The sequence below is a fragment of the Periplaneta americana genome, unplaced genomic scaffold (assembly GCF_040183065.1).
Source record: "Periplaneta americana isolate PAMFEO1 unplaced genomic scaffold, P.americana_PAMFEO1_priV1 scaffold_20, whole genome shotgun sequence".
Taxonomy (NCBI): Eukaryota; Metazoa; Arthropoda; class Insecta; order Blattodea; family Blattidae; genus Periplaneta; species Periplaneta americana.
The window spans coordinates 992,581-1,012,972 of record NW_027185501.1 but is presented as its reverse complement, the minus strand read 5'-3'; the positions used below and the strand labels follow the sequence as shown (position 1 = coordinate 1,012,972).

At 43.2% G+C, this 20,392-nt stretch overlaps 3 non-coding genes across 3 annotated transcripts; 1 reads left to right on the top strand and 2 right to left on the bottom strand.

The window, feature by feature from the left end:
• Nucleotides 1–4,512: 4,512 nt before the first annotated feature.
• Nucleotides 4,513–4,584, bottom strand: TRNAN-GUU (transfer RNA asparagine (anticodon GUU)). The gene has a single exon. It is a non-coding gene; the product is annotated as a tRNA-Asn (tRNA).
• A 1,344-nt stretch (nt 4,585–5,928) lies between these two features.
• TRNAN-GUU (transfer RNA asparagine (anticodon GUU)) lies at nt 5,929–6,000 on the bottom strand. Its single transcript has one exon. It is a non-coding gene; the product is annotated as a tRNA-Asn (tRNA).
• A 13,534-nt stretch (nt 6,001–19,534) lies between these two features.
• TRNAN-GUU (transfer RNA asparagine (anticodon GUU)) lies at nt 19,535–19,606 on the top strand. Its single transcript has one exon. It is a non-coding gene; the product is annotated as a tRNA-Asn (tRNA).
• The last annotated feature ends 786 nt before the right edge of the window (nt 19,607–20,392 follow it).

Below are 20,392 nucleotides of genomic sequence, written 5' to 3'. Positions count from 1 at the left end.
ATCCAATTTTTCCCTCTATATCCACAGACCTCAAAGTGGGCTGACAACCGTCAAACATTTAACTTCGAGTGCACACTAAATCCGTGTGACTTAAATTGTTGTTTTCTGTTAACGAACAGTGACGTGTATTATGCAAATCAAGATTTCAGGTATAACTCCCTGTAAAGTTGATTTGAATAATTTCGAGGGAAAAATTGTTCCGGAGCCGGGTATCGAACCCGGGACCTTTGGTTTAACGTACCAACGCTCTACCACTGAGCTACTCGGGAACTCCAACCGACACCGATCCAATGTTTCAATCTATATCCACAGACCTCAAATTGGGCTGACAACCGTCAAGCATCCAACTTCGAGTGCACACTAAACCCGTGTGACTTAAATTGTGGTTTTCTGTTAACGAACAGTGACGTGTATTATGCAAATCAAGATTTCAGGTATAACTCCCTGTAAAGTTGATTTGAATAAATTCGAGGGAAAAAATGTTCCGGAGCCGGGTATCGAACCCGGGACTTTGGTTTAACATACCAACGCTCTACCATTGAGCTACTCGGGAACCCTAACCGACACCGATTCAATTTTTCCCTCTATATTCCCAGACCTCAAAGGGGGCTCACAACCGTCAAGCATCCAACTTCGAGTGCACACTAACTCCGTGTGACTTAAATTGTGGTTTTCTGTTAACGAAAAGTGACGTGTATTATGCAAAACAAGAGATCAGGTATGACTCCCTGTAAAGTTGATTTGAATAATTTCGAGGGAAAAATTGTTCCGGAGCCTGGTTTCGAACCCGGGACCTTTGGTTTAACTTACCAACGCTCTACCACTGAGCTACTCGGGAACTCTAACCGACACCGATCCAATTTTTTCCCTCTATATCCACAGACCTCAAAGTGGGCTGACAACCGTCAAGCATCCAACTTCGAGAGCACACTAACTACGTGTGACTTAAATTGTGGTTTTCTGTTAACGAACAGTGACGTGTATTATGCAAATCAAGATTTGAGGTATAACTAACTGTAAAGTTGTGTTGAATAATTTCGAGGGAAAAATTGTTCCGGAGCCGGGTATCGAACCCGGGACCTTTGGTTTAACGTAGCAACGCTCCACCACGGGGCCGGGTATCGATCCCGGGACCTTTGTTTTAACGTACCAACGCTCTACCACTGAGCTACTCGGGAATTCTTACCGACACCGATCCAATATTTCCTCTATATCCACAGACCTCATAGTGGGCTGACAACCGTCAAGCATACAACTTCGAGTGCACACTAACTCCGTGTGACTTAAATTGTGGTTTTCTGTTAACGAACAGTGACGTGTATTATGCAAATCAAGATTTCAGGTATAACTCCCTGTAAAGTTGACTTGAATAATTTCGAGGGAAAAATTGTTCCGGAGCCGGGTATCGAACTCGGGACCTTTGGTTTAACGTACCAACGCTCTACCACTGTTCTACTCGGGAACACTAACCGACACCGATCCAATATTTCCTCTATATCCACAGACCTCAAAGTGGGCTGACAACCATCAAGCATCCAAATTCGAGTGCACACTAACTCCGTGTGACTTAAATTGTGGTTTTCTGTTAACGAACAGTGACGTGTATAATGCAAGTCAAGATTTCAGGTACAATTCCCTGTAAAGTTGATTTGAATAATTTCGAGGGAAAAATTGTTCCGGAGCAGGGTATCGAACCCGGGACCTTTGCTTTAACGTACCAACGCTCTACCGCTGAGCTACTCGGGAACTCTGACCGACACCGATCCAATTTTTCCCTCTATATCCACAGACATCAAAGTGGGCTGACAACCTTCAAGCATCCAACTTCGACTGCACACTAACTCCGTGTGACTTAAATTGTGGTTTTCTGTTAACGAACAGTGACGTGTATTTTACAAATCTAGATTTCATGTATAAATCCCTGTTAAGTTGATTTGAATAATTTCGAGGGAAAAAGTATTCCGGGGCCGGGTATCGAACCCGGGACCTTTGGTTTAACGTACCAACGCTCTGCCACTGAGCTACTCGGGAACTCTAACCGACACCGATCCAGTATTTCCTCTACATCCACAGACCTCAATGTGGGCTGACAACCGTCAAGCATCCAACTTCGAGTGCACAATAACAGCGTGTGACTTAAATTGTGGTTTTCTGTTAACGAACAGTGACGTGTATTATGCAAATCAAGATTTCAGGTTATAACTCCCGGTAAAGTTGATTTGAATTATTCCTAGGGAAATATTTTTCCGGAGCCGGGTATCGAACCCGGGACCTTTGGTTTAACGTACCAACGCTCTACCACTGAGCTACTCGGGAACTCTAACCTACACCGATCAAATTTTTCCTTCTATATCCACAGAACTCAAATTGGGCTGACAACCTTCAAGCATCCAACTTCGAGTGCACACTAACTCCGTGTGACTTAAATTGTGGTTTTCTGTTAACGAACAGTGACGTGTATAATGCAAATCAAGATTTCAGGTATAACTCCCTGTAAAGTTGATTTGAATAATTTCGAGGGAAAAATTGTTCCATAGCCGGGTATCGAACCCGGGACATTTGCTTTAACGTACCAACGCTCTACCACTGAGCTATTCGGGAACTCTGACCGACACCGATCCAATTTTTCCCTCTATATCCACAGAAATCAAAGTGGGCTGACAACCGTCAAGCATCCAACTTCGACAGCACACTAACTCCGTGTGACTTAAATTGTGGTTTTCTGTTAACGAACAGTGACGTCTATTATGCAAATCTAGATTTCAGGTATAACTCCCTGTAAAGTTGATTTCAATAATTTCGAGGAAAAAATTGTTCCGGGGCCGGGTATCGAACCCGGGACCTTCGGTTTAACGTACCAACGCTCTACCACTGAGCTACTCGGGAACTCTAACCGACACCGATCCAGTATTTCCTCTATTTCCACAGACCTCAATGTGGGCTGACAACCGTCAAGCATCAAACTTCGAGTGCACACTAACTCCGTGTGACTTAAATTGTGGTTTTCTGTTAACGAACAGTGACGTGTATTATGCAAATCAAGAATTCAGGTATAACTTTCTGGAAAGTTGATTTGAATAATTTCGAGGCAAAAAATGTTCCGGAGCCGGGTATCGAACCCGGGACCTTTGGTTTAACGTACCAACGCTCTGCCACTGAGCTACTCGGGAACTCTAACCGACACCGATCCAATTTTTCTTTGATATCCACAGACCTCAAAGTGGGCTGCCAACCGACAAGCATCCAACTTCGAGTGCACATTAACTCCGTGTGACTTAAATTGTGGTTTTCTGTTAACGAAGATTGACGTGTATTATGCAAATCAAGATTTCAAGTATAACTCATTGTAAAGTTGATTTGAATAATTTCGAGGAAAAAATTGTTTCGGATCCGGGTATCCAACCCTGGACCTTTGGTTTAACGTACAACGCTATACCATTGAGCTACAAGGAAACTCTAACCGACACCGATCCAATTTTTCCCTCTATTTCCACAGACCTCAAAGTGGGCTGACAACCGTCAAGCATGGAACTTCGAGTGCACACTAACTCCGTGTGACTTAAATTGTGGTTTTCTGTTAACGAACAGTGACGTGTATTATGCAAATCAAGATTTCAGGTATAACTCCCGGTAAAGTTGATTTGAATAATTTCGAGGGAAATATTGTTCCGGAAGCGGTTTTCGAACCCGGGACCTTTGGTTCAACGTACCAACGCTCTACCACTGAGCTACTCGGGAACTCTAACCGACACCGATCCAATTTTTCCCTCTATATCCACAGACTTCAAATTGGGCTGACAACCGTCAAGCATCCAACTTCGAGTGCACACTAACTCCGTGTGACTTAAATTGTGGTTTTCTGTTAACGAACAGTGACGTGTATTATGCAAATCAAGATTTCAGCTATAACTCCCTGTAGAGTTGAATTGAATAAATTCAAGGGAAAAATTGTTCCGCAGCCGGGTATCGAACTCGGGACCTTTGGTTTAACGTACTAACGCACTACCACTGAGCTACTCGGTAACTCTAACCGACACCGATCCAATTTTTCCCTCTATATCCACAGACCTCAAAGTGGGCTGACAACCGTCAAGCATGCAACTTCGAGTGCACACTAATTCCGTGTGACTTAAATTGTGGTTTTCTGTTAACGAACATTGACGTATATTACGCAAATCATGATTTCAGGTATAAATCCCTGTAAAGTTGATTTGAATAATTTCGAGGGAAAAATTGTTCCGGAGCCGGGTATCAAACCCGAGACCTTTCGTTTAACGTACCAACGCTCTACGACTGAGCTACTCGGGAACTCTATCCGACAACGATTCAATTTTTCTCTCTATATCCACAGACCTCAAAGTGGGCTGACAACCGACAAGCATCCAACTTCGAGTGCACACTAACTCCGAGTGACTTAAATTGTGGTTTTCTGTTAATGAACAGTGACGTGTATCAAGATTTCAGGTATAACTCCCTGTAAAATTGATTTTAATAATTTCGTGGAAAAAATTGTTCCTGAGCCGGGTATCGAACCCGGGACCTTTGGTTTAACGTACCAACGCTCTACCACTGAGCTACTCGGGAACTCTAACCTTCACCTATCCAATTTTTCCCTTTATATCCACAGACGTCAAACTGGGCTGACAACCGTCAAGCATGCAACTTCGAGTGCACACTATCTCCGTGTGACTTAAATTGTGGTTTTCTGTTAACGAACAGTGACGTGTATTATGCAAATCAAGATTTCAGGAATAACTCCCTGTAAAGTTGATTTCAATAATTTCGAGGGAAAAATTGTTCCGGAGCCGGGTATCGAACCCTGGACCTTTGGTTTAACGTACCAACGCTCTACCACTGAGCTACTCGGGAACTCTAACCGACACCGATCCAATTTTTCCCTCCATATACACAGGCCTTTAAGTAGGCTGACAACCGTCAAGCATGCAACTTCGAGTGTACACTAACTCCGTGTGACTTAAATTGTGGTTTTCTGTTAACGAACAGTGACGTGTATTATGCAAATCAAGATTTCAGGTATAACTCCCTGTAAATTTGATTTGAATAATTTCGAGGGAAAAATTGTTCCGGAGCCGGGTATCGAACCCGGGACCTTTGGTTTAACGTACCAACGCTCTACCACTGAGCTACTCGGGAACTCTAACCGACACCGATCCAATTTTTCCTTCTATATCCACAGACCTCAAAGTGGGCTGACAACGGTCAAGCATGCAACTTCGTGTGCACACTAACTCCGTGTGACTTAAATTGTGGTGTTCTGTTAACGAACATTGACGTATATTACGCAAATCAAGATTTCAGATATAACTCCCTGTAAAGTTGATTTGAATAATTTCGATTGAAAAATTGTTCCGGAGCCGGGTATCGAACCCGGGACCTTTGGTTTAACGTACCAACGCTCTACCACTGAGCTACTCGGGAACTCTATCCGACACCGATCCAATTTTTCCCTCTATATCCACAGAATTCAAAGTGGGCTGACAACCGACAAGCATCCAACTTCGAGTGCACACGAACTCCGTGTGACTTAAATTGTGGTTTTCTGTTAACGAACAGTGACGTGTATCAAGATTTCAGGTATAACTCCCTGTAAAGTTGATTTTTACAATTCCTAGGGAAAAATTGTTCCGGAGCCGGGTATCGAACCCGGGACCTTTGGTTTAACGTACCAACGCTCTACCACTGAGCTACTCGGGAACTCTAACCTTCACCGATGCAATTTTTCCCTTTATATCCACAGACCTCAAACTGGGCTGACAATCGTCAAGCATGCAACTTCGAGTGCACACTAACTCCGTGTGACTTAAATTGTGGTTTTCTGTTAACGAACAGTGACGTGTATTATGCTAATCAAGATTTCAGGAATAACTCTATGTAAAGTTGATTTGAATAATTTCGAGGGAAAAATTTTTCCGGAGCCGGGGATCGAACCCGGGACCTTTGGTTTAACGTACCAACGCTCTACCACTGAGCTACTCGGGAACTCTAGCCGACACCGATCCAATATTTCCCTCCATATCCACAGACCCCAAAGTGGGCTGACAAACGTCAAGTATCCAACTTCGAGTGCACACTAACTCCGTGTGACTTAAATTGAGGTTTTCTGTTATCGTACAGTGACGTGTATTATGCAAATCAAGATTTCAGGTATAACTCCCTGTAAAGTTGATTTGAATAATTTCGAGTGAAAAATTGTTCCGGAGCCGGGTATCGAACCCTGGACTTATGGTTTAACGTACCAACGCTCTACCACTGAGCTACTCGGGAACTCTAACCGACACCGATCCAATTTTTCCCTCTATATCCACGGACCTCAAAGTGGGCTGACAACCGTGAAGCATCCAACTTCGAGTGCACACTAACTCCGTGTGACTTAAATTGTGGTTTCCTGTTAACGAACAGTGACGTGTATTATGCAAATCAAGGTTTCAGGTATAATTCCCTGCAAAGTTGACTTGAATAATTTAGATGGAAAAATACTTCCGGAGCCGGGTTTCGAACCCGGGACCTTTGGTTTAACGTACTAACGCACTACCACTGAGCTACTCGGGAACTCTAACCGACACCGATCCAATTTTTCCCTCCATATACACAGGCCTCTAAGTGGGCTGACAACCGTCAAGCATGCAACTTCGAGTGCACACTAACTCCGTGTGACTTAAATTGTGGTTTTTCTGTTAACGAACAGTGACGTGTATTATGCAAATCAAGATTTCAGGTATAACTCCCTGTAAAGTTGATTTGAATAATTTCGAGGGAAAAATTGTTCCGGAGCCGGGTATCGAACCCGGGACCTTTGGTTTAACGTACCAACGCTCTACCACTGAGCTACTCGGGAACTCTAACCGACACCGATCCAATTTTGCCCTCTATATCCACAGACCTCAAAGTGGGCTGACAACCGTCAAGCATGCAACTTCGAGTGCACACTAACTCCGTGTGACTTAAATTGTGGTTTTCTGTTAACGAACAGTGACGTGTATTATGCAAATCAATATTTCAGGTATAACTCCCTGTAAAGATGATTAGAATAATTTCGAGGGAAAAATTGTTCCGGAGCCGGGTATCTAACCCGTGACCTTTGGTTTAACGTACCAACGCTCTACGACTGTGCTACTCGGGAACTCTAACCGACACCGATCCAATTTTTCCCTCCTTATAGACAGGACTCAAAGAGGGCTGACAACCGTCAATCATGCATCTTCGAGTGCACACTAACTCCGTGTGAGTTAAATTGTGGTTTTCTGTTAACGAACAGTGACGTGTATTATGCAAATCAAGATTTCAGGTATAACTCCCTGTAAAGACGATTTGAATAATTTCTAGGGAAAATTGATCCGGAGCCGGGCATCGAACCCGGGACTTATGGTTTAACGTACCAACGCTCTACCACTGAGCTACTCGGAAACTCTAACCGACACCGATCCAATTTTTCCCTCTATATCCACTGACCTCAAAGTGGGCTGACAACCGTCAAGCATGCAACTTCGAGTGCACACTAACTCCGTGTGACTTAAATTGTGGTTTTCTGTTAACGAACAGTGACGTGTATTATGCAAATCAATATTTCAGGTATAACTCCCTGTAAAGATGATTAGAATAATTTCGAGGGAAAAATTGTTCCGGAGCCGGGTATCTAACCCGTGACCTTTGGTTTAACGTACCAACGCTCTACGACTGTGCTACTCGGGAACTCTAACCGACACCGATCCAATTTTTCCCTCCTTATAGACAGGACTCAAAGAGGGCTGACAACCGTCAATCATGCATCTTCGAGTGCACACTAACTCCGTGTGAGTTAAATTGTGGTTTTCTGTTAACGAACAGTGACGTGTATTATGCAAATCAAGATTTCAGGTATAACTCCCTGTAAAGACGATTTGAATAATTTCTAGGGAAAAATTGATCCGGAGCCGGGCATCGAACCCGGGACTTATGGTTTAACGTACCAACGCTCTACCACTGAGCTACTCGGAAACTCTAACCGACACCGATCCAATTTTTCCCTCTATATCCACAGACCTCAAAGTGGGCTGACAACCGTCAAGCATGCAACTTCGAGTGCACACTAATTCCGTGTGACTTAAATTGTGGTTTTCTGTTAACGAACAGTGACGTGTATCAAGATTTCAGGTATAACTCCCTGTAAAGTTGATTTTAATAATTTCGTGGAAAAAATTGTTCCTGAGCCGGGTATCGAACCCGGGACCTTTGGTTTAACGTACCAACGCTCTACCACTGAGCTACTAGGGAACTCTAACCGACACCGTTCCAATATTTCCCTCTATATCAACAGATCTCAAAGTGGGCTGACAATCGTCAAGCATCCAACTTCGAGTGCACACTAACTCCGTGTGTCTTAAATTGTGGTTTACTGTTAACGAACAGTGACGTGTATTATGCAATCAAGATTTCAGGTATAACTCCCTCTAAAGTTGATTTGAATAATTTCGATTGAAAAATTGTTCCGGAGCCGGGTATCGAACCCGGGACCTTTGGTTTAACGTACCAACGCTCTACCACTGAGCTACTCGGGAATTCTAACCTTCACCGATCCTATTTTTCCCTTTATATCCACAGACCTCAAACTGGGCTGACAACCGTCAAGCATGCAACTTCGAGTGCACACTAACTCCGTGTGACTTAAATTGTGGTTGTTCTGTTAACGAACAGTGACGTGTATTATGCAAATCAAGATTTCAGAAATAACTCCCTGTAAAGTTGATTTGAATAATTTCGAGGGAAAAATTGTTCCGGAGCCGGGTATCGAACCCTGGACCTTTGGTTTAACGTACCAACGCTCTACCACTAAGCTACTCCGGAACTCTAACCGACACCGATCCTATTTTTCCCTCTATATCCACAGAACTCAAAGTGGGCTGTCAACCGTCAAGCATGCAACTTCGAGTGCACACTAACTCCGTGTGACTTAAATTATGGTTTTCTGTTAACGAACAGTGACGTGTATTATGCAAATCTAGATTTCAGGAATAAAACCCTGTAAAGTTGATTTGAATAATTTCGAGGGAAAAATTGTTCCGGAGCCGGGTATCGAACCCGGGACCTTTAGTTTAACGTACCAACGCTCTACCACTGAGCTACTCGGGAACTCTAACCGACACAGATCCAATTTTTCCCTCTATATCCACAGACCTCAAAGTGGGCTGACAACCGTCAAGCATCCAACTTCGAGTGCACACTAACTCCGTGTGACTTAAATTGTGGTTTCCTGTTAACGAACAGTGACGTGTATTATGCAAATCAAGATTTCAGGTATAACTCCCTGCAAAGTTGATTTGAATAATTTCGATGGAAAAATTCTTCCGCAGCCGGGTATCGAACCCGGGACCTTTGGTTTAACGTACCAACGCTCTACCACTGAGCTACTCGGGAACTCTAACCGACACCGATCCAATTTTTCCCTCCATATACACAGGCCTTTAAGTAGGCTGACAACAGTCAAGCATGCAACTTCGAGTGCACACTAACTCCGTGTGACTTAAATTGTGGTTTTCTGTTAACGAACAGTGACGTGTATTATGCAAATCAAGATTTCAGGTATAACTCCCTGTAAATTTGATTTGAATAATTTCGAGGGAAAAATTGTTCCGGAGCCGGGTATCGAACCCGGGACCTTTGGTTTAACGTACCAACGCTCTACCACTGAGCTACTCGGGAACTCTAACCGACACCGATCCAATTTTTCCCTCTATATCCACAGACCTCAAAGTGGGCTGACAACCGTCAAGCATCCAACTTCGAGTGCACACTAACTCCGTGTGACTTAAATTGTGGTTTTCTGTTAACTAACAGTGACGTGTATTATGCAAATCAAGATTTCAGGTATAACTCCCTGAAAAGTTGATTTGAATAATGTCGAGGGAAAAATTGTTCCGGAGCCGGGTATATAACCCGGGACCTTTGGTTTAACGTACCAACGCTCTACGACTGTGCTACTCGGGAACTCTAACCGACACCGATCCAATTTTCCCTCCATATAGACAGGCCTCAAAGTGGGCTGACAACCGTCAATCATGCATCTTCGAGTGCACACGAACTCCGTGTGACTTAAATTGTGGTTTTCTGTTAACGAACAGTGACGTGTATCAAGATTTCAGGTATAAATCCCTGTAAAGTTGATTTTTATAATTTCTAGGGAAAAATTGTTCCTGAGCTGGGTATCGAACCCGGGACATTTGGTTTAACGTACCAACGCTCTACCACTGAGCTACTCGGGATCTCTAACCGACACCGTTCCAATTTATCCCTCTATATCCACAGACCTCAAAGTGGGCTGACAACCGTCAAGCATCCAACTTTTAATGCACACTAACTCCGTGTGACTTAAATTGTGGTTTTCTGTTAACGAACAGTGACGTGTATTTTGCCAATCAAGATTTCAGGAATAACTCCCTGTAAAGTTGATTTGAATAATTTCGACGGAAAAATTGTTCCGGTGCCGGATATCGAACCCTGGACCTTTGGTTTAACGTACCAACGCTCTACCAATGAGCTACTCGGGAACTCTAACCGACACCGATCCAATTTTTCCCTCTATATCCACAGACCTCAAAGTGGGCTGACAACCGTCAAGCATGCAACTTCGAGTGCACACTAACTACGTGTGACTTAAATTATGGTTTTCTGTTAACGAACAGTGACGTGTATTATGCAAATCTAGATTTCAGGAATAAAACCCTGTAAAGTTGATTTGAATAATTTCGAGGGAAAAATTGTTCCGGAGCCGGGTATCGAACCCGGGACCTTTAGTTTAACGTACCAACGCTCTACCACTGAGCTACTCGGGAACTCTAACCGACACAGATCCAATTTTTCCCTCTATATCCACAGACCTCAAAGTGGGCTGACAACCGTCAAGCATCCAACTTCGAGTGCACACTAACTCCGTGTGACTTAAATTGTGGTTTCCTGTTAACGAACAGTGACGTGTATTATGCAAATCAAGATTTCAGGTATAACTCCCTGCAAAGTTGATTTGAATAATTTCGATGGAAAAATTCTTCCGCAGCCGGGTATCGAACCCGGGACCTTTGGTTTAACGTACCAACGCTCTACCACTGAGCTACTCGGGAACTCTAACCGACACCGATCCAATTTTTCCCTCCATATACACAGGCCTTTAAGTAGGCTGACAACAGTCAAGCATGCAACTTCGAGTGCACACTAACTTCGTGTGACTTAAATTGTGGTTTTCTGTTAACGAACAGTGACGTGTATTATGCAAATCAAGATTTCAGGTATAACTCCCTGTAAATTTGATTTGAATAATTTCGAGGGAAAAATTGTTCCGGAGCCGGGTATCGAACCCGGGACCTTTGGTTTAACGTACCAACGCTCTACCACTGAGCTACTCGGGAACTCTAACCGACACCGATCCAATTTTTCCCTCTATATCCACAGACCTCAAAGTGGGCTGACAACCGTCAAGCATCCAACTTCGAGTGCACACTAACTCCGTGTGACTTAAATTGTGGTTTTCTGTTAACTAACAGTGACGTGTATTATGCAAATCAAGATTTCAGGTATAACTCCCTGAAAAGTTGATTTGAATAATGTCGAGGGAAAAATTGTTCCGGAGCCGGGTATCTAACCCGGGACCTTTGGTTTAACGTACCAACGCTCTACGACTGTGCTACTCGGGAACTCTAACCGACACCGATCCAATTTTTCCCTCCATATAGACAGGCCTCAAAGTGGGCTGACAACCGTCAATCATGCATCTTCGAGTGCACACGAACTCCGTGTGACTTAAATTGTGGTTTTCTGTTAACGAACAGTGACGTGTATCAAGATTTCAGGTATAAATCCCTGTAAAGTTGATTTTTATAATTTCTAGGGAAAAATTGTTCCTGAGCCGGGTATCGAACCCGGGACATTTGGTTTAACGTACCAACGCTCTACCACTGAGCTACTCGGGATCTCTAACCGACACCGTTCCAATTTATCCCTCTATATCCACAGACCTCAAAGTGGGCTGACAACCGTCAAGCATCCAACTTTTAATGCACACTAACTCCGTGTGACTTAAATTGTGGTTTTCTGTTAACGAACAGTGACGTGTATTTTGCTAATCAAGATTTCAGGAATAACTCCCTGTAAAGTTGATTTGAATAATTTCGACGGAAAAATTGTTCCGGTGCCGGATATCGAACCCTGGACCTTTGGTTTAACGTACCAACGCTCTACCAATGAGCTACTCGGGAACTCTAACCGACACCGATCCAATTTTTCCCTCTATATCCACAGACCTCAAAGTGGGCTGACAACCGTCAAGCATGCAACTTCGAGTGCACACTAACTACGTGTGACTTAAATTATGGTTTTCTGTTAACGAACAGTGACGTGTATTATGCAAATCAAGATTTCAGGTATAAATCCCTGTAAAGTTGATTTGAATAATTTCGAGGGAAAAATTTTACCGGAGCCGGGGATCGAACCCGGGACCTTTGGTTTAACGTACCAACGCTCTACCACTGAGCTACTCGGGAACTCTAGCCGACACCGATCCAATTTTTCCCTCCATATCCACAGACCTCAAAGTGGGCTGACAAACGTCAAGTATCCAACTTCGAGTGCACAATAACTCCGTGTGACTTAAATTGAGGTGTTCTGTTATCGTACAGTGACGTGTATTATGCAAATCAAGATTTCAGGTATAACTCCCTGTAAAGTTGATTTGAATAATTTCGAGGGAAAAATTGTTCCGGATCCGGGTATCGACCCCGTGACCTTTGGTTTAACGTACCAACGCTCTACCACTGAGCTACTCGGGAACTCTAACAGACACCGATCCAATTTTGCCCTCTATATCCACAGAGCACAAAGTGGGCTGACAAACGTCAAGCATCCATCTTCGAGTGCACACTAACTCCGTGTGACTTAAATTGTGGTTTTCTGTTAACGAACAGTGACGTGTATTATGCAATTCAAGATTTCAGGTATAACTCCCTTTAAAGTTGATTTGAATAATTTCGACGGGAAAATTTTTCCGGGTCCGGGTATCGAACCCAGGATCTTTGGTTTAACGTACCAACGCTCTACCACTGAGCTACTCGGGAACTCTAAACGACACCGATCCAATTTTTCCCTCAATATCCACAGACCTCAAAGTGGGCTGACAACCGTCATGCATCCAACTTCGAGTGCACACTAACTCCGTGTGACTTAAATTGTGGTTTTCTGTTAACGAACAGTTACGTATATTATGCAAATCAAGATTTCAGGTATAACTCCCTGTAAAGTTGATTTGAATAATTTCGAGGGAAAAATTGTTCCGGAGCCGAGTATCGAACCCGGGAACTTTGGTTTAACGTACCAACGCTCTACGACTGTGCTACTCGGGAACTCTAACCGACACCGATACAATTTTTCCCTCCATATAGACAGGCCTCAAAGTGGGCTGACAACCGTCAATCATGCATCTTCGAGTGCACACTAACTCCGTGAGAGTTAAATTGTGGTTTTCTGTTAACGAACAGTGACGTGTATTATGCAAATCAAGATTTCAGGTATAACTCCCTGTAAAGATGATTTGAATAATTTCGATGGAAAAATTGTTCCGGAGCCGGGTATCGAACCCGGGACCTTTGGTTTAACGTACCAACGCTCTACCACTGAGCTACTCGGGAACTCTATCCGACACCGATCCAATTTTTCCCTCTATATACACAGACCTCAAAGTGGGCTGTCAACCGTCAAGCATGCAACTTCGAGTGCACACTAACTCCGTGTGACTTAAATTATGGTTTTCTGTTAACGAACAGTGACGTGTATTATGCAAATCTAGATTTCAGGAATAAAACCCTGTAAAGTTGATTTGAATAATTTCGAGGGAAAAATTGTTCCGGAGCCGGGTATCGAACCCGGGACCTTTAGTTTAACGTACCAACGCTCTACCACTGAGCTACTCGGGAACTCTAACCGACACAGATCCAATTTTTCCCTCTATATCCACAGACCTCAAAGTGGGCTGACAACCGTCAAGCATCCAACTTCGAGTGCACACTAACTCCGTGTGACTTAAATTGTGGTTTCCTGTTAACGAACAGTGACGTGTATTATGCAAATCAAGATTTCAGGTATAACTCCCTGCAATGTTGATTTGAATAATTTCGATGGAAAAATTCTTCCGCAGCCGGGTATCGAACCCGGGACCTTTGGTTTAACGTACCAACGCTCTACCACTGAGCTACTCGGGAACTCTAACCGACACCGATCCAATTTTTCCCTCCATATACACAGGCCTTTAAGTAGGCTGACAACAGTCAAGCATGCAACTTCGAGTGCACACTAACTCCGTGTGACTTAAATTGTGGTTTTCTGTTAACGAACAGTGACGTGTATTATGCAAATCAAGATTTCAGGTATAACTCCCTGTAAATTTGATTTGAATAATTTCGAGGGAAAAATTGTTCCGGAGCCGGGTATCGAACCCGGGACCTTTGGTTTAACGTACCAACGCTCTACCACTGAGCTACTCGGGAACTCTAACCGACACCGATCCAATTTTTCCCTCTATATCCACAGACCTCAAAGTGGGCTGACAACCGTCAAGCATCCAACTTCGAGTGCACACTAACTCCGTGTGACTTAAATTGTGGTTTTCTGTTAACTAACAGTGACGTGTATTATGCAAATCAAGATTTCAGGTATAACTCCCTGAAAAGTTGATTTGAATAATGTCGAGGGAAAAATTGTTCCGGAGCCGGGTATCTAACCCGGGACCTTTGGTTTAACGTACCAACGCTCTACGACTGTGCTACTCGGGAACTCTAACCGACACCGATCCAATTTTTCCCTCCATATAGACAGGCCTCAAAGTGGGCTGACAACCGTCAATCATGCATCTTCGAGTGCACACGAACTCCGTGTGACTTAAATTGTGGTTTTCTGTTAACGAACAGTGACGTGTATCAAGATTTCAGGTATAAATCCCTGTAAAGTTGATTTTTATAATTTCTAGGGAAAAATTGTTCCTGAGCCGGGTATCGAACCCGGGACATTTGGTTTAACGTACCAACGCTCTACCACTGAGCTACTCGGGATCTCTAACCGACACCGTTCCAATTTATCCCTCTATATCCACAGACCTCAAAGTGGGCTGACAACCGTCAAGCATCCAACTTTTAATGCACACTAACTCCGTGTGACTTAAATTGTGGTTTTCTGTTAACGAACAGTGACGTGTATTTTGCTAATCAAGATTTCAGGAATAACTCCCTGTAAAGTTGATTTGAATAATTTCGACGGAAAAATTGTTCCGGTGCCGGATATCGAACCCTGGACCTTTGGTTTAACGTACCAACGCTCTACCAATGAGCTACTCGGGAACTCTAACCGACACCGATCCAATTTTTCCCTCTATATCCACAGACCTCAAAGTGGGCTGACAACCGTCAAGCATGCAACTTCGAGTGCACACTAACTACGTGTGACTTAAATTATGGTTTTCTGTTAACGAACAGTGACGTGTATTATGCAAATCAAGATTTCAGGTATAAATCCCTGTAAAGTTGATTTGAATAATTTCGAGGGAAAAATTTTACCGGAGCCGGGGATCGAACCCGGGACCTTTGGTTTAACGTACCAACGCTCTACCACTGAGCTACTCGGGAACTCTAGCCGACACCGATCCAATTTTTCCCTCCATATCCACAGACCTCAAAGTGGGCTGACAAACGTCAAGTATCCAACTTCGAGTGCACAATAACTCCGTGTGACTTAAATTGAGGTGTTCTGTTATCGTACAGTGACGTGTATTATGCAAATCAAGATTTCAGGTATAACTCCCTGTAAAGTTGATTTGAATAATTTCGAGGGAAAAATTGTTCCGGATCCGGGTATCGACCCCGTGCCCTTTGGTTTAACGTACCAACGCTCTACCACTGAGCTACTCGGGAACTCTAACAGACACCGATCCAATTTTGCCCTCTATATCCACAGAGCACAAAGTGGGCTGACAAACGTCAAGCATCCATCTTCGAGTGCACACTAACTCCGTGTGACTTAAATTGTGGTTTTCTGTTAACGAACAGTGACGTGTATTATGCAATTCAAGATTTCAGGTATAACTCCCTTTAAAGTTGATTTGAATAATTTCGACGGGAAAATTTTTCCGGGTCCGGGTATCGTACCCAGGATCTTTGGTTTAACGTACCAACGCTCTACCACTGAGCTAATCGGGAACTCTAAACGACACCGATCCAATTTTTCCCTCAATATCCACAGACCTCAAAGTGGGCTGACAACCGTCATGCATCCAACTTCGAGTGCACACTAACTCCGTGTGACTTAAATTGTGGTTTTCTGTTAACGAACAGTTACGTATATTATGCAAATCAAGATTTCAGGTATAACTCCCTGTAAAGTTGATTTGAATAATTTCGAGGGAAAAATTGTTCCGGAGCCGAGTATCGAACCCGGGAACTTTGGTTTAACGTACCAACGCTCTACGACTGTGCTACTCGGGAACTCTAACCGACACCGATACAATTTTTCCCTCCATATAGACAGGCCTCAAAGTGGGCTGACAACCGTCAATCATGCATCTTCGAGTGCACACTAACTCCGTGTGAGTTAAATTGTGGTTTTCTGTTAACGAACAGTGACGTGTATTATGCAAATCAAGATTTCAGGTATAACTCCCTGTAAAGATGATTTGAATAATTTCGAGGGAAAAATTGTTCCGGAGCCGGGTATCGAACCCGGGACCTTTGGTTTAACGTACCAACGCTCTACCACTGAGCTACTCGGGAACTCTATCCGACACCGATCCAATTTTTCCCTCTATATACACAGACCTCAAAGTGGGCTGACAACCGACAAGCATCCAACTTCGAGTGCACACGAACTCCGTGTGACTTAAATTGTGGTTTTCTGTTAACGAACAGTGACGTGTATCAAGATTTCAGGTATAACTCCCTGTATAGTTGATTTTTATATTTTCTAGGGAAAAATTGTTCCGGAGCCGGGTATCGAACCCGGGACCTTTGGTTTAACGTACCAACGCTCTACCACTGAGCTACTCGGGATCTCTAACCGACACCGTTCCAATTTTTCCCTCTATAACCACAGACCCCAAAGTGGGCTGACAACCGTCAAGCATCCAACTTTTAGTGCACACTAACTCCGTGTGACTTAAATTGTGGTTTACTGTTAACGAACAGTGACGTGTATTATGCAAATCAAGATTTCAGGTATAACTCCCTGTAAAGTTGATTTGAATTATTTCGATTGAAAAATTGTTACGGAGCCGGGTATCGAACCCGGGATCTTAGGTTTAACGTACCAACGCTCCACCACTGAGCTACTCGGGAACTCTAACCTTCACCGATCCAATTTTTCCCTCTATATCCACAGACCTCAAAGTGGGCTGACAACCGTCAAGCATGCATCTTCGAGTGCACACTAACTCCGTGTGACTTAAATTGTGGTTTTCTGTTAACGAACAGTGACGTGTATTATGCTAATCAAGATTTCAGGAATAACTCCCTGTAAAGTTGATTTGAATAATTTCGAGGGAAAAATTGTTCCGTAGCCGGTTATCGAACCCTGGACCTTTGGTTTAACGTACCACCGCTCTACCACTGAGCTACTCGGGAACTCTAACCGACACCGATCCAATTTTTCCCTCTATATCCACAGACCTCAAAGTGGGCTGACAACCGTCAAGCATGCAACTTCGAGTGCACACTAACTCCGTGTGACTTAAATTATGGTTTTCTGTTAACGAACAGTGACGTGTATTATGCAAATCAAGATTTCAGGTATAACTCCCTGTAAAGTTGGTTTGAATAATTTCGAGGGAAAAATTGTTTCGGAGCCGGGGATCGAACCCGGGACCTTTGGTTTAACGTACCAAAGCTCTACCACTGAGCTACTCGGGAACTCTAACCGACACCGATCCAATTTTTCCCTCTATATCCACATACCTCAAAGTGGGCTGACAACCGTCAAGCATCCAACTTCGAGTGCACACTAACTCCGTGTGACTTAAGTTGCGGTTTTCTGTTAACGAACAGTGACGTGTATTATGCAAATCAAGATTTCAGGTATAACTCCCTGTAAAGTTGATTTGAATAATTTCGAGGGAAAAATTGTTCCGGAGCCGGGTATCGAACCCGGAACCTTTGGTTTAACGTACCAATTTTTCCCTCGAAATTATTCAAATCAACTTTAGAGGGAGTTATACTTGAAATCTTGATTTGCATAATACACGTCACTGTTCGTTAACAAAAAACCAGAATTTAATTCACACGGAGTTAGTGTGCACTCGAAGTTTGATGCTTGACGGTTGTCAGCCCACTTTGAGGTCTGTGGATATAGAGGGAAAAATTGGATCGGTGTCGGTTAGATTTCCCGAGTAGCTCAGTGTTAGAGCGTTGGTACGTTAAACCAAAGGTCCCGGGTTCGATACCCGGCTCCGGAACAATTTTTCCCTCGGAATTATTCAAATCAACTTTACAGGGAGTTATACCTGAAATCTTGATTTGCATAATACACGTCACTGTTCGTTAACAGAAAACCACAATTTAAGTCACACGGAGTTAGTGTGCACTCGAAGTTGCATGCTTGACGGTTGTCAGCCCACTTTGAGGTCTGTGGATATAGAGGGAAAAATTGGATCGGTGTCGGTTAGAGTTCCCGAGTAGCTCAGTGGTAGAGCGTTGGTACGTTAAACCAAAGGTCCCGGGTTCGATACCCGGCTCCGGAACAATTTTTCCCTCGAAATTATTCAAATCAACTTTACAGGGAGTTATACCTGAAATCTTGATTTGCATAATACACGTCACTGTTCGTTAACAGAAAATCACAATTTAAGTCACATGGATTTAGTGTGCACTCGAAGTTGGATGCTTGACGATTGTCAGCCCACTTTGAGGTCTGTGGATATAGAGGGAAAATTTGGATCGGTGTCGGTTAGAGTTCCCGAGTAGCTCAGTGGTAGAGCGTTGGTACGTAATACCAAAGATCCCGGGTTCGATACCCGGCTCCGGAACAATTTTTCCCTCGAAATTATTCAAATCAACTCTACAGTGAGTTATACCTGAAATCTTGATTTGCATAATACACGTCACTGTTCGTTAACAGAAAACCACAATTTAAGTCACACGGAGTTAATGTGCACTCGAAGTTGAATGCTTGACGGTTGTCAGCCCACTTTGAGGTCTGTGGATATAGAGGGAAAAATTGGATCGATGTCGGTTAGAGTTCCCGAGTAGCTCAGTGGTAGAGCGTTGGTACGTTAAACTAAAGGTCCCGGGTTCGATACCCGGCTCCGGAACAATTTTTCCCTCGAAATTATTCAAATCAACTTTACAGGGAGTTATACCTGAAATCTTGATTTGCATAATACACGTCACTGTTCGTTGACAGAAAACCACAATTTAAGTCACACGGAGTTAGTGTGCACTCGAAGTTGAATGCTTGACGGTTGTCAGCCCACTTTGAGGTCTGTGGATATAGAGGGAAAAATTGGTTCGGTGTCGGTTAGAGTTCCCGAGTAGCTCAGTGGTAGAGCGTTGGTACGTTAAACCAAAGGTCCCGGGTTCGATACCCGGCTCAGGAACAATTTTTCCCTCGAAATTATTCAAATCAACTTTACAGGGAGTTATAACTGAAATCTTGATTTGCATAATATACGTCACCGTTCGTTAACAGAAAACCACAATTTAAGACACACGGAGTTGGTATGCACTCGAAGTTGGATGCTTGACGGTTGTCATCCCACTTTGAGGTCTGTGTATATAGAGGGAAAAATTGGATCGGTGTCGGTTAGAGTTCCCGAGTAGCTCAGTGGTAGAGCGTTAGTACGTTAAACCTAAGGTCCCAGGTTCGATACCCGGCTCCGGAACAATTTTCCCTCGAAATTATTCAATAGTCGATCTATTACGCCGAAAACCGCACTGATGATCCCCAATAATTTCATCTACGTATGGAGTTAATTTTCTCAAAAGAATATTGGACAAAATTTTGTACAAGATTATTTCTTTAAAACCTAATGTGGCTGTCTTTTCAATATTGCAGAATGTTACCAGGTATCACCAAAGCAGGTAAAAACACATTGCTGTGCACCTGAAACAACAATAATAATAATAACAAAATGATTTGCTTATTTACCACATCTTACCGTTAAATGGGTTGATAAGTGTTAATTATTAATTACTTTTAAATTTCAAATAACACTCAGTAATAACTTTCGTTTTGTGAACCGTTGGCAACTTCTTCAAAGAAAAATGATGCTGTCAACATAACATTTAGAAAATAACTACCAGGTGTAGTATTTGTTAGTATCGAAAATCGAAACAAAGTTGACAAACGAAAATTAAACATGACAAGTAGGAAATCACTGTAA